Source organism: Globicephala melas, chromosome 1 (genome assembly GCF_963455315.2).
Source record: "Globicephala melas chromosome 1, mGloMel1.2, whole genome shotgun sequence".
In the NCBI taxonomy this organism is placed as follows: domain Eukaryota; kingdom Metazoa; phylum Chordata; class Mammalia; order Artiodactyla; family Delphinidae; genus Globicephala; species Globicephala melas.
The window spans coordinates 134,880,957-134,893,188 of record NC_083314.1 but is presented as its reverse complement, the minus strand read 5'-3'; the positions used below and the strand labels follow the sequence as shown (position 1 = coordinate 134,893,188).

The window sequence follows — 12,232 nt, the reverse complement described above, 5'->3', positions numbered from 1 at the left end:
CTTTCAGAGGGTCCATTGGTGCCAGGTAAAACCTAACCAAAGGGATTTCATTTTTAACACTGAAACTGTGAAGAGGGGAGATAATTTGGGGCAAGGGACACTTCGGAGACTTTCTTTTTCCCATTTTGATGGAAACATGGTTGTTATAATGAGTTACTTCCTCTAGGGCACCACTAGAAGCAAATCAATGGCCCTAGAGCCACAGTAAATGGCGCAGAGTTTTGGCCTCAGTATTGGGAATAATAGGGAGCAGTGGGGACTGTGGTGCACTTGAGGGCAGCTCCAGGCTCCTGCCCAAGTGAAGGGGCTGCTGCTACCCAGCTCTCGCCAAATTTCGCCATTCAGGGCAACAATATGACCAGATCGATCCAGTTTTCAAGAGAAGCTGTAAATCCAGATCTCCAAGTGAAGTTTCCCAATTTGTTGACAACTCATTTTTAAAATGCTAAGCACTTGATATATAAGTCAATATTGTTCAAGCCAAACGAAATTAGTTTATGGAACAGATCCAGCCCATGGAGCAGGGGTTTGTGCCCTTGAGTTTTGGGTACTTCACACTATTTCATTTGGGCCTCCCATTGCCCCTACAGGATGGACCCAGCATGGATTACGATTTCCATTTTATGGAAGAGGACACCCCTGTTCAGGAGGTTTCCCTCACTAGCTCAACGTTGCACAAGGTAATTGCTAGAGCTGGAACTGAAAGCTAGGCATTCTGATTCCTGGTCCTGAAGCCTTTTCTCTCTGCATCCTCTGATCTCATTAAGATTGTGTTTCTTGGTTTCTAGGCATTGTGAGCCAAGTTAGGCATGGGGCTGGCACTGGGGTGTGGAGACAGAGCACCTTTCCTGGGAGGATGGAGTGGGAGTGCCAGACTGCTGTCCTCGAAAGCTCAGCCTGATGACTCAGAGGTGAAGCTGTGTCTTGAGGGTAAAGCTGAGTCAGAGAAAACAAGGTCTGAATTGGGGCAGCCGGGGTTTCTGAATCCCAGATGAGTGTATTGAGAAACAGGATGAAAAATAAACTAAGCAAATACACCCACCCCCTAGCCCCTCACAAAACCAGAATCCATGGACTCCGAGACATGGGCTAGAGCCACAATAAATGGCGCAGAGTTTTGGCCTCAGTATTGGGAATAATAGGGAGCGGTGGGGACTGTGGTGCACTTGAGGGCAGCTCCAGGCTCCTGCCCAAGTGAAGGGGCTGCTGCTACCCAGCTCTCGCCAAATTTTGCCATTCAGGGCAACAAGTTAATATGACCAGATCGAAAAAAAATAGGCATTGCCTATTTTTCCTGTCATGACAGGAAAGCAACAAGAATTAGACTGGAAAGTGGACCCTTGGGCGGTCCTGAGAAGAGAGAACCCTTTGCAGACAGCAGGTCTTCTAGAATCTCAGGTTTGGGCATCTCCACTGCAAGACTCAGCCTGGGCCTTTCAGACAGAGTGAGTCTGATAATCCAATTTAGAATGACTGCATCACACTTCTGGAGCCTGGAGCTGCATAATCAAGGAACTGAGCAGCAGACAGAGAACGCAGTGCCTCCTTGCCTCCACCTTTTCCTGGAATTTGGGGGAGAGTGTAGGAGGATTAACAGGTATTCACCGTCTGCCATGTATGTGCCAGGCACTGGGTTGAGGATCTTACACACATGATCTCATTGGGACAATAAAAACTGTGAAATGGCTCTTATGCTCCTTTCAAGGATGGGGAGGCACAGTGTCACTTGCCTGTGGGCACACAGCTAGTAAACTGGGGAGGTGGGTTCAAACACAGGTCTTGGTGACTCCAAAGACTGAATCTTCTCTAACTGGGGGCCTAGAAATTACAGCCAATGTGGAGATGGGTTACTCAGATCCTGCTTCAAGGAAGGACACACCAGTCAATGGTGTGTTGGTAGTGTTTAATAACTGGCTCCCAGGGGGCAAATGTGTGCATAGGTACAGTCAGTGCTCGTTATTCCAGGAAGTTTTATAAAGCGGCAGCAAACACTGAAATTGCTAATATTGAACCATTGCTCCCAGGGAAAATACAGGATTAGGTTCCTATAAGCCTTTTGGCACATTTTCATCAACTGATCAATACATAGCTTTGTTTTATGTTTTTGTTTAAAGAAAAAAAAATATATATATATACACACATTATATTTTTAATATGTATCATTGATTCATAAACATTGAACTAATGGCCAACTGTGCCATAACTCACACCTGAACAAAGGTTATCCAACACAAGTATTTTCTCCAAACAACAGCCTTCTTGTGCTTAGGAACGCTGGTAGCACTTCAGCAGTATGCTTTGGGGCTGCCTTAAACAGTGAAATCACCTGCAAAAAGTGTGAACATGCAAAAGAGTGCCACCAAATAGACCACAAAAAGGACGTTTGTTTACAGCAAGAGGCTGAAATACGAAAGCAGAGGGTCACCTTGCAACCTCAGCTGGGAAGGTGCACACAAGTTGACTCAAAATTTTGGTAAAAATTTTGCACATATCCACAAATGACTACAGACTTGCTGCAAGTATTGATTTGGGGTTACAGATAAATTTTAGCAAAGTAAGTGAATTTGCAAACACAGAATCCACACGTTATGTGGAATGGCTGTGCATATAGGTATCCATGTACGCCTTCTGGGGCCCTTCATATCCGCTACCTATCCCTCCAGGTTTATCCCCCATTATCCTCCAGCCAGACTGGACACTTAACCATTCTCCAAACATGTCCCACACTTACCTAGCTTATGACTGAGCGCAGGCCACTGCCTATACCTGGACTCTTTCTCCTCTGTCTCCCAACACGCACATGCACATGCGCACACATGCACATGCGCACACACACACGTGCGCGCGCGCGCACACACACACACACACACACACACACACACACTCTGTCTTCTCATGTCCAAATAATTCTGCCATGCAACTGTACCTTCTCCATAAAGGCCTTCCTGTTGCCCCAACAATGGGATTTCTCCATCCTTGGGAACACCGTGGCATTTTGAAGCCTGTGTCAGACACTGCTCATGTTCTACTGTATGGTCAGGGCCCTCAAGATGGCTGTTGTCTTGCTCTCTGTACATCCCCTGCTGTCCAGTCCCTGCTTCACCTACACCCTACTCACACGACTATTCAATCCTCTTAATCATAGGGCTTAATCAGTAACGGCCTATGGCGCTTGGCCTCCACCCCAGCTGCTGGTTTCCCTGGTAATTGATGAGCCAACCTGACGTCAATACCCCCTATAACTGGTAGATTCCACCCTCTCCCCTCTAGAAGACTGCTGCTGGGTCCTGCCACTGTCTGCTGTACATGGTGAGGTGTCACTCCAGGACTTCGCTTTGGACTTGTAAGATTCACTATCCAATATATACTTAATGTCTCTGTCGTTGTCTCCAGGCCCTTTCTTCGGCCTCGCAGCTGGACTCTTACAAGGTTTGCAGGTCTGTGGAGTAACAGCTACCTTGCAGGCCTGCAGCCTAACATCTACCTTGTATTACAAGGCAGCCTTAGTGATCTTCAAAAAACACAAATGTGATCATGCCCCTCCCCTGCTTAAACCCTCTGAAAGGCAACCCATTGCTCCTGGGATAAAACCTGGATTCCTTTAAGAAGGCTTACAAGTCTAGCCCCTTCCTACCTCTCCAGCTTCATTTTGTGTCCACCTCACCCTCACTTCTCTAGCCACGTGAGACTCCTTTAGTATCTCTAACATGCTGGATTATTCCCTACCTGGAGTTCTCTGCACATGCTATGTTTTCTTCTGCCTGGAATTTTCATCCCTCTAATTCTTTGTCTAGATAATTAATATTCATCCCATGAGTCTCAAGCATCACTTCTGTGAGGAATCTCTCTGATGTACCCCAACCTCCCCCTGGACTAAGTTAGGAGTTCCTGGTCTCCAGTAGCATCTCTGCTTTTCTCGTAACACTCAGCATAATCTAAATTACGTGTTATTGCCCATTCTCCCACAAGATTGTAATTACATGAAGAGAGGCCTATTTTCAGCATCTAGTTCAGAATCTGGCACACATAAATATAAATCTCTCAATAAATGTTTTATGAATGAATAAGTAACTAATTCTCCATTGTCTTCAGACCTATTTGGGGAGTGATAGGTTAGCAGATGGGTAAAATAATTATGGAGATGTCAAGTTTTCTCTTGCTTACTTGTGAGGTTAAATTACTACTATGTTGGTGTTTTATACCACGCTTAATTTTAAATTCAAAAAAGTTACTATTATCATTAAATTCAAAAGGAATATGTCCCCACTACATTATATCATACACAAAAATCATTCAGCTAATGTAGATTAAAGTGTGAAAGATAATCAATAAGCTTCCAGAATATAACATAGAGAAGACTCATGTCCTAGAAGGAGGCCAATAGGTCTTAAACAAGGCACTAAACCTAAAGAAAAGTATTGATAAACTTGGAATGCATTAAAATTAAGAACTTTTGTTCATCAAAACTTATTGACACAATGGGAATTCCCTGGCAGTCCAGTGGTTAGGACTCCACGCTTCCACTGCAGGGGGCACGGGTTCCATCCCTGGCGGGGGGGGAACTAAGATCCCACATGCCTCATGATGCAGCCAAAAAAAAAAAACTTATTGACACAAACAGCAGTCATTTTTTTCCCTCTTATGAAGATGATGGTCGGCTGGCTTAGCTGGGCAGATGCTGGCTGGGGTTGCGTCATCTAAAGCTCATCTGAGATGGAACGTCCAAGATGGCTCTTCTACATGACTGGTTAATCAATGGTGGTTATTGATTGGGACCTCTGCTAGGGCTGCTGACTTAGGAGTACCTCCACACGGCCTCTCCATATGGCTCGGACTTCTAACAGACTGGTGTCTCAAGAGCAAGTCTTCCAGAGAAGGAAGAAGTAGAAGCTGCCCAAGCTCTCAAAAGCCAGGACCAGAACTGATGCAGCATTGCTTTCAACATGTCTTATTGATTAAGCAGTCACAGGGCAAGCCTAGATTCAGAGGGAGGGAGTAATAAATACCAATTCTCAATGGGAGAGTGAAAAAGAATTTATAGTCACCTTTAATCTACTGCAATACTATTGAGAGAGTGACAGCAAACCACAGACTAGGAGACTAATGTTCAAAAAATGTTATCAGTTGAATTGTGTCCCTCTCCCTCAAATTCATATGTTGAAGTATTAACCCCTAGCACCCTAGAATGTGACTTTGTTTGGAAATAGGGTCATTGCAGATGTAATTAGTTAAGATGAAGTCATATTGGAATAGGGTGAGTCCCTACTCCAATATGACTGGTGTCCTTATAAAAGGGGAAATTTGGACATGGAGACATGTACAGTGGGAGAATACCATGTGAAGATGAAATCAGAGATGTTCAAGCCAAGGAATAACAAAGGTGGCCAGCAAACCACCAGAAGCTAGGAGAAAATTGTGAAACAGACTTTTTCTCCTAGCCCTCAGCAGGAGCCAACTCTGCCAACACCTTGATCTCAGACTTCTAGCCTCCAGAATTGTGAGACAATACATTTCTGTTGTTTAAGCCACCCAGTTGACAGTACTTTGTTATGGCTCTCCAAGGAAATTAGTACAAAATATAAAGAATGTCTGCAAAGCAATACGAAAAAAAATCCAATAGAGAAATGAGCAAAAGCTTAAGCAAACACTTCATGATAGAAGACATTCAAAGGTCAACCATATGAAAAAATGCTCAATATCACTAGTTATTAGAGAAATGTAAATTAGTCCTCAATAAGGTCTCACTGTACACACTTCAGAATAACTTATAGTAAAAACGTTAATATCAATAATACAAAGTGTTGGCAAGGATATAGAGCAAATGGAACACATAAACATTGCTCCTGGAGTGTAAGTTGCTAAAAACCACCTTGGGAAACTCTCTGAATCTACTAACGACCCAGTAATTCCACTCCTAGGCATAGACCAAATAAAAATGTGTACATATGTACAACATGGGGCAAATCATGAATGGTTATAACACTGCTATTCTTAATTTCCCCAAACTAGAAACAGTCTAAATTTATATCCAGTGCAGAATGGAGAAATAAACTGTGTTTTAGCACTGCAATGTAATACTATACAGCAGTGAGGATGAACCAGTCCCTGCTACATTTAAACAACATGAATGAATTTCACAAAAATGAATAATGAGCACCAAGAACAGAGTACAGAATATATTATTCCATTTAATAAAGTTCAAACACAGGAAAAACTGCTCTGATGAGAGAAATCAGAGTAGTGGGTATCTTTGGAAAGGAGTGAGCGACTATGAGGTAGCACAATGGAGATTTGGAGGGGAGAGTGATATTTTTTTTTTCAATCTGGGTGATATTTACTTTGTGAAAATTCATTGAATTGTACTTTGTGGGCTTTTCTGTGTGTTATACTTCCATGTAAAATTTTATTTAAAAATTAGATACATTCCAGAGTGTCAAGTCATCTTTACCCACTGATAACTGAAAATACTAGTCATGCTTTTCACATTTGTAATGATTTATAAATGTGTTCTACTGGAATATCATTCTGAGCATCTTTGAGGTTTTGTAAAGAAAAAAGAGATTTCAAGTTCAATTTCTTTATCTTTTTATATAATGAAGCTTTGTTGTGTATGTGAAATATTCAATGTTGATTAACTGTTTAAAACTTGGTTAAATCATAGAGTGGACAACAGCATATAAGCAAGGATTTGACACTAAGTTGGGAGGCACAGGTGATCCATTGGATGACAGAATTGGTCATCAACATCAGCTTGCATTCTAATCTCCATATGGATGGCAGCCTCCATTCCAACCTTCCTGAACATGTAATTCCTCCAACTCCAGGAGCTCTCCCTCCCTCACTTCCAAGTTATTCCACATATAGCATTCTCTGCCTAGAACGGTCTTACATAGCTCTTCACCTATCTAACTCCTTCTGAGTCTAGTTCAGATATCCCTGACCCTTATGATAGACCGTCTCTGAGATGTTCCCCAGCGAGTGCCTCATCCTGGTCTTCATGCCCTGTGCAATCCCTTCCCTTGAGTGTGGGCTACACCCAGTGATTCACTTCTAAGAAATAGAATATGACATAAGTGATGGGATATCACTTATAAGACTAGGTTACAAAAAGACCATGGCTTCCATCTTGGGCTCCCTCTCCTCTTGCCTTATTCTCACTCTTCTTCTCTCATAACCCTTGCTCAAGGAAGTCAGGTGCCTTGTTGTGAGTAGTCCTAGGGAGAGGCCCACATAGCAAGAAACTGATGCGTTTGGCCAAGAGCCAGTGAGGACCTGAGGCCTGCCAACAGCAAGGTGAGTGGGGTATTGATTCAGAATGAATCCTCCCCAAGTCAAGCATTGAGATGACTGCAGTCACAGATGACACCTTGACTGCAGCCTTGTGAGACCTTGAGCCAGAGGTACCAACTAAGCAGTACCCAGATTTCTGACCCACAGAAATGGTGATCTAATACATGTTTGCTGTTTTAAGCAGCTAAAGTTTGGTATAATTTGTTACACAGCAATAGATGACGAATACAGCCCCCACCTTCACTTCTCCCACCCCCAGTTGGACTCATTGCCCCTGTTGTACCCAATGCTTCCCAGAATCACAGCATTTATCACACATTATAGTAATCTACTGCTTACTTGCCAATCTCTTCCATGAAAATGACCAGGGACCATGTCATAACTTTTTTTTATTCCACTTCCTAGAGCTTAGTTGTACTCAATAAGTGTTTGACTAACACATGAAAGACGAAATAGATGTTAGCTGTTTAACCTTGGGAAATAACAACCTCTCTGATTCTCAATCTTTTCATCTGTAAAATGATAACAAAATTTGTAGAATGATTTAAGAGACAAAAAGAGCATGACTTGGTAAGTAATTAAATGTGAAAGGTGAGGGAAAAGGAAGAGTCAAAGTTTGGACAACTGGGTATTCCTAAGAGAGAGAAAGAATACCAGAGGAGGAGACGGTTTAAAGTGGAAGATGGTGAGTTCAACTTTGGAGACGCTGAAATTGAGGTATTTATGAACACATCAACCAGGCTGATGGGTATATAGTCCAATGCTTAAAAGGTCTGTGTGGGATAGATTTGGGAGTTAATGGCATGTAGATGGTAACCGAAGCCATGGGAGAGAAGCCAAAGAGTGAGATAAGCTGTGGGCTGAGAATAGACCCTTAGGGAACATTCTCATGAAGGGGAAGATATAGACAGAGGTCTGTCTAGAATAGGAAGACTGTGGTAACCCAGATGGATGGATGTAGACAGTTTCACAAAGCAGGGAATGATCGGCAATAACAAATACAGTAGCGATCAAGATATTAACATCCTTTGGAATCGGTCATTGGAAGATCATTGAAGACTGTTGCAGATTGTATCGTTCAGAGATGACTGTAACAATATTTCCCATCCCATATGCTCTTCTACAATGTGACCTTGCCTCTGTCCCATTGAGACATGGGGTCTATACTATCTCCCTTTGATTCTGGGTGGGCTTGTGACCACTTTGATTAGTGATCATGGTGGAAGTGGTGCTATGGGACTTCTGAGGCTATAAAAGTCACAATTTCTGAATCATAAAAAGCAATGCTTCTTCCACCTCATTTCCTGGAACACTAGGCCATGCCATGTAAGAAGCCAGACTACCCTGAGGCCACCATGCTGTGAGGAAGCCAAACCACATAGAGAGGCACGTCTAGGTCTCTCTGGTCATCATCATGGAGCAGAGACAAGCGATACTTTGTGACCAATCTGACTTCCAGACCCTCAAAATGCACAAGCATAATAAAATGGTTGTTTTATGCCACTACGTTTTGGGGTAATTTGTACTTTATTACACAGTAATAGTACCTAGAACAATGACTTTAGGGAAAGCAGTTTCCATGGCATGGTTAGGACAGAAGCCAGAGTGCAGTGGGTTGGGGAATGTGTAAGAGAAAGAGGGGACACGTGAATAGATTATCGCAGGGGGAGCTCAAATTGGACGTTGATAGAAAGGACTTAGGAGAGTTCTTGTCAGATGCAATAGACCGGACAGATTTATAGGGCAAGAGGAAAATATCGGAGGAATGAGAGTGTTGAAGCAGAGAGGAGAGGTTGTAACAGAGGAATCAGCAGGGGAAGTCCCAGGCACAGGTTGAAGAGCAGGACTTGAACGGTCTCCACGGAGGCTGGAAGAAAATAACTGGAATTTGTTGGGGCAGGAAGGCATAGCAGGTTAGCATGCAAGGAAACTGGTGGTACTGGTGTGAGTGCAGTTCACATGGTCACCTACCAAGTCTGGACTTCCAGCTGGGGGGACTGATAGACTGGAGGAAATGGAAAGGAACAAAGAGCTGGGGTCTCTTGTAGGTCAGAGTGCAGGTATCATGGGTATGAAGGCTTGAGATAGCCAGAAGAGTGGGACAATGCAACCATGAAGGAGGTTACTAGAATCCAGATGACACAGTCCTGGGTCACGACAAGATCAAGGGTGGGGTCTGGGAGTGGTGGCTGAAGCAGAGTAGAGGTGAGGTCCCTTGGAGTTAAAGAGATCAAGGAAGTAACAGTCCAGTCAGTTGTCTGCCTGGGCACTGAAATCTCTTAGGGTGACACAGGACTTGAGCAGGAGAGGAATACTGAGAGCCAGGCCATGAATGATTCAGTGAATGAGCATTGGACAGTTTTCAGTATTGGGGAGGAGAGATGTTGGATGGCATGAGGCTCAAAGAAAGCTGTGAGTCTGGACAAGCAATGGTTGTGGAAGTGACAGAGGGAAGCCAGGAAAATCCAGCCACCACTTCTACTTCAGAGGTGTAGGATATGGGCCTGAGAGGGTGAGCAACTTTCTCCTGAAGGGCTACATAGAGAGTGAAGACTTCTGTTAAAAGATGATGAGAGCCTTCTAACGAGGATCCGGGGATAAAGGGAGTGTGGTCCACAGTGGATGGAGGGTTCCTGAGGGTGTAATGGCTAAATAGGGTTTGGAAGTGGGATGAGTAAGAAATTCAAGGAGGGTAAGTAATGGTGCAGGTGGCGGGGTGTGGAATTTGAGGTCGCGGAAGGGACTTTTTGTTGCAAGGCCCTCGTTCTAGGCAGAGACCCTCTTAAGGTATTTAGAACTTCAGTATTTAGAGCCTGAGCTATGCAGGTGGTGGGGCCTTGTTCTAGGCCAAGGTTCTTGCCCTCCAAGTCCAGTGCCCCTCCCTTGGGCAGGCCCCTCTCATTGAAGCCAGGAGGCCCCTATGCCTGGCAGATGGCTGTTCTTGAACTCCCCTGAGAGGAAGACAATAAAAGCAATTTGACCATCCACCTGGAAGCTCATATTAACTTTCTATGGCTATTTTAAGACAGAAATGGACACGGCTCCTATTAATAAGCCTGGCTAAGTAAGGCCTGTCTGCCGCCAGAGTGACGCTGAAAGCCTCTTTCCCCACAGAGGCCCTGAGGGGGGACAAAGAGAAGGGGTGTGTGCTCCTGTCATAGGACAAGCCCACGCTGGTCACTGCAGGTAGAAAATTCTACAGGGAAAAAGAGTCCTCAGCCTCTAATCTACCTCTTGCCCTTCATGGAGGAGTTTACGCACATAATTATAGCATCTAAAGGAGAGACCAAGCATGTTGCTTTCCAGGCAAACCCCATGAGACCCCCAACAACCTGAGGGAGGAGGTTCTGTTCCATGCCCATTTTACAGATGTGGAAACTGAGACTTAGAAGAGGACCTTCCAACGCATTCCCATGGCCCCCAGCCCCTCTGCTAACTGCCTGCGCATCTCAGCATTCTTGGTTCAGATTCCTGAGGTGGGAATATGATCGGCCTGGCTCCGTTTTGGGGCTAGACCATAGGTCGTAGGTTGCTGGCTGGCCTGAGTTGGCTCAGATGACCCCCCGGCTGTACTGGACACCAGGGGTGGGACAAACACAGCTGAGGAATGTCCCTCGGCTCTTTCAGCTGGGGCTCTCTGTTGAAGTGTTCCTTTTATTTTATTTTATTTTATTTTATTTTAACATCTTTATTGGAGTATAATTGCTTTACAATGGTGTGTTAGTTTCTGTTGTATAACAAAGTGAATCAGCTATACATATACATATATAAAAATATGGAACGCTTCACGAATTTGCGTGTCATCCTTGCACAGGGCTGTGCTAATCTTCCCTGTATCGTTCCAATTTTAGTCTATGTGCTGCCGAAGCGAGCACGAATTGTTCCTTTTAGAAGAGATGATGGCCAACATTTGTACTGTACTGCTAAAACCTCCACCCGCCCTCAGGCAGGAACACAGGCTTTTGGAGCATTTATAAATGAGCGCTTTTAACTGCCAGAACTGATAACATACAGTAAGCATACTCTCACTCCAGCGTTCACTAGTGTGTGACCCCGTTCCCTTTCAAACTGCTCCCCCTACCAAAATGTCTCTGTCTCTGAGAGCTCCCAGATAGTGACTCGTGTGTGAGCAATGGGCCCAGTCTGTCGCCAGACGGCATCTGCATGCTGTCCTCTTGCCACACACACCGCTGGCCCTGCCACCTCCGGCACTGGCGTTTTTGCAGCTGTCACTGTGTCCTCCAGCCTCTGCTGATCCCCTCAGCACACCTAAGCCCTGCGGTGATTTAAAGAAGAACCCCAGGAGGAGTTCTTCATCTTGCTTTTGTCACCTGTTATTAAGGGGCATCACCAGGCTCTGACCACCGATGGCTTGGGGGGGCTTGAATGAATCTGCTCTTCCACTTTGTCCTCGCCAGCCTCTTTCCCCAGGACCCAGGCACAAGGGCATGGGGGGAGGGGCCGGGGCGGTGGCTGACAGGCTGGGGCAAAGTTGAGGAGAGACAGCAGGGCTGACCCTGCAATGGCCTCCATTTGGTTCCCTGGGGTTTAGGTATTCCCCAGGAAATTCCTTGTCTCTCAGGCTAGTAGACTTGGGCCAGACCTACCCCAGAGTCTAACCCTGATGGTGGAGGTGGCTTAGAATCGAGGTGGCTGTAATGGGCACAGCCTCCCAGGATCAGCAGGACGGAGGATTTTGGGGTGAAAAATATACCAGATCTGCTGGGTAAGCAGATGGGCAGAGGGCAGATGAGCCCTTAAATTTACACTGGTCTCCTCTCTATACCTCTCTCTGCCTAATCTTGGGGTGAGAAGTAGAAAAGGGTAAGAGCTGTAGGGAGAGGAATGGGGCAAGTGACTGGGCCCAGACAGCAGTGGACCTAGGGCAACGGGTGAAGCATTCACACATGCTAGAGCACCAAGCCTCTCAGGGGCTGATTGC

The 12,232-nt window shown here is 45.0% G+C and overlaps 1 non-coding gene across 1 annotated transcript; it reads right to left on the bottom strand.

Moving 5' to 3' along the window:
• Positions 1-11,059: 11,059 nt before the first annotated feature.
• On the bottom strand, positions 11,060-11,165 carry LOC115858394 (U6 spliceosomal RNA). The gene has a single exon (XR_004041630.1). It is a non-coding gene; the product is annotated as a U6 spliceosomal RNA (small nuclear RNA).
• Positions 11,166-12,232: the final 1,067 nt, after the last annotated feature.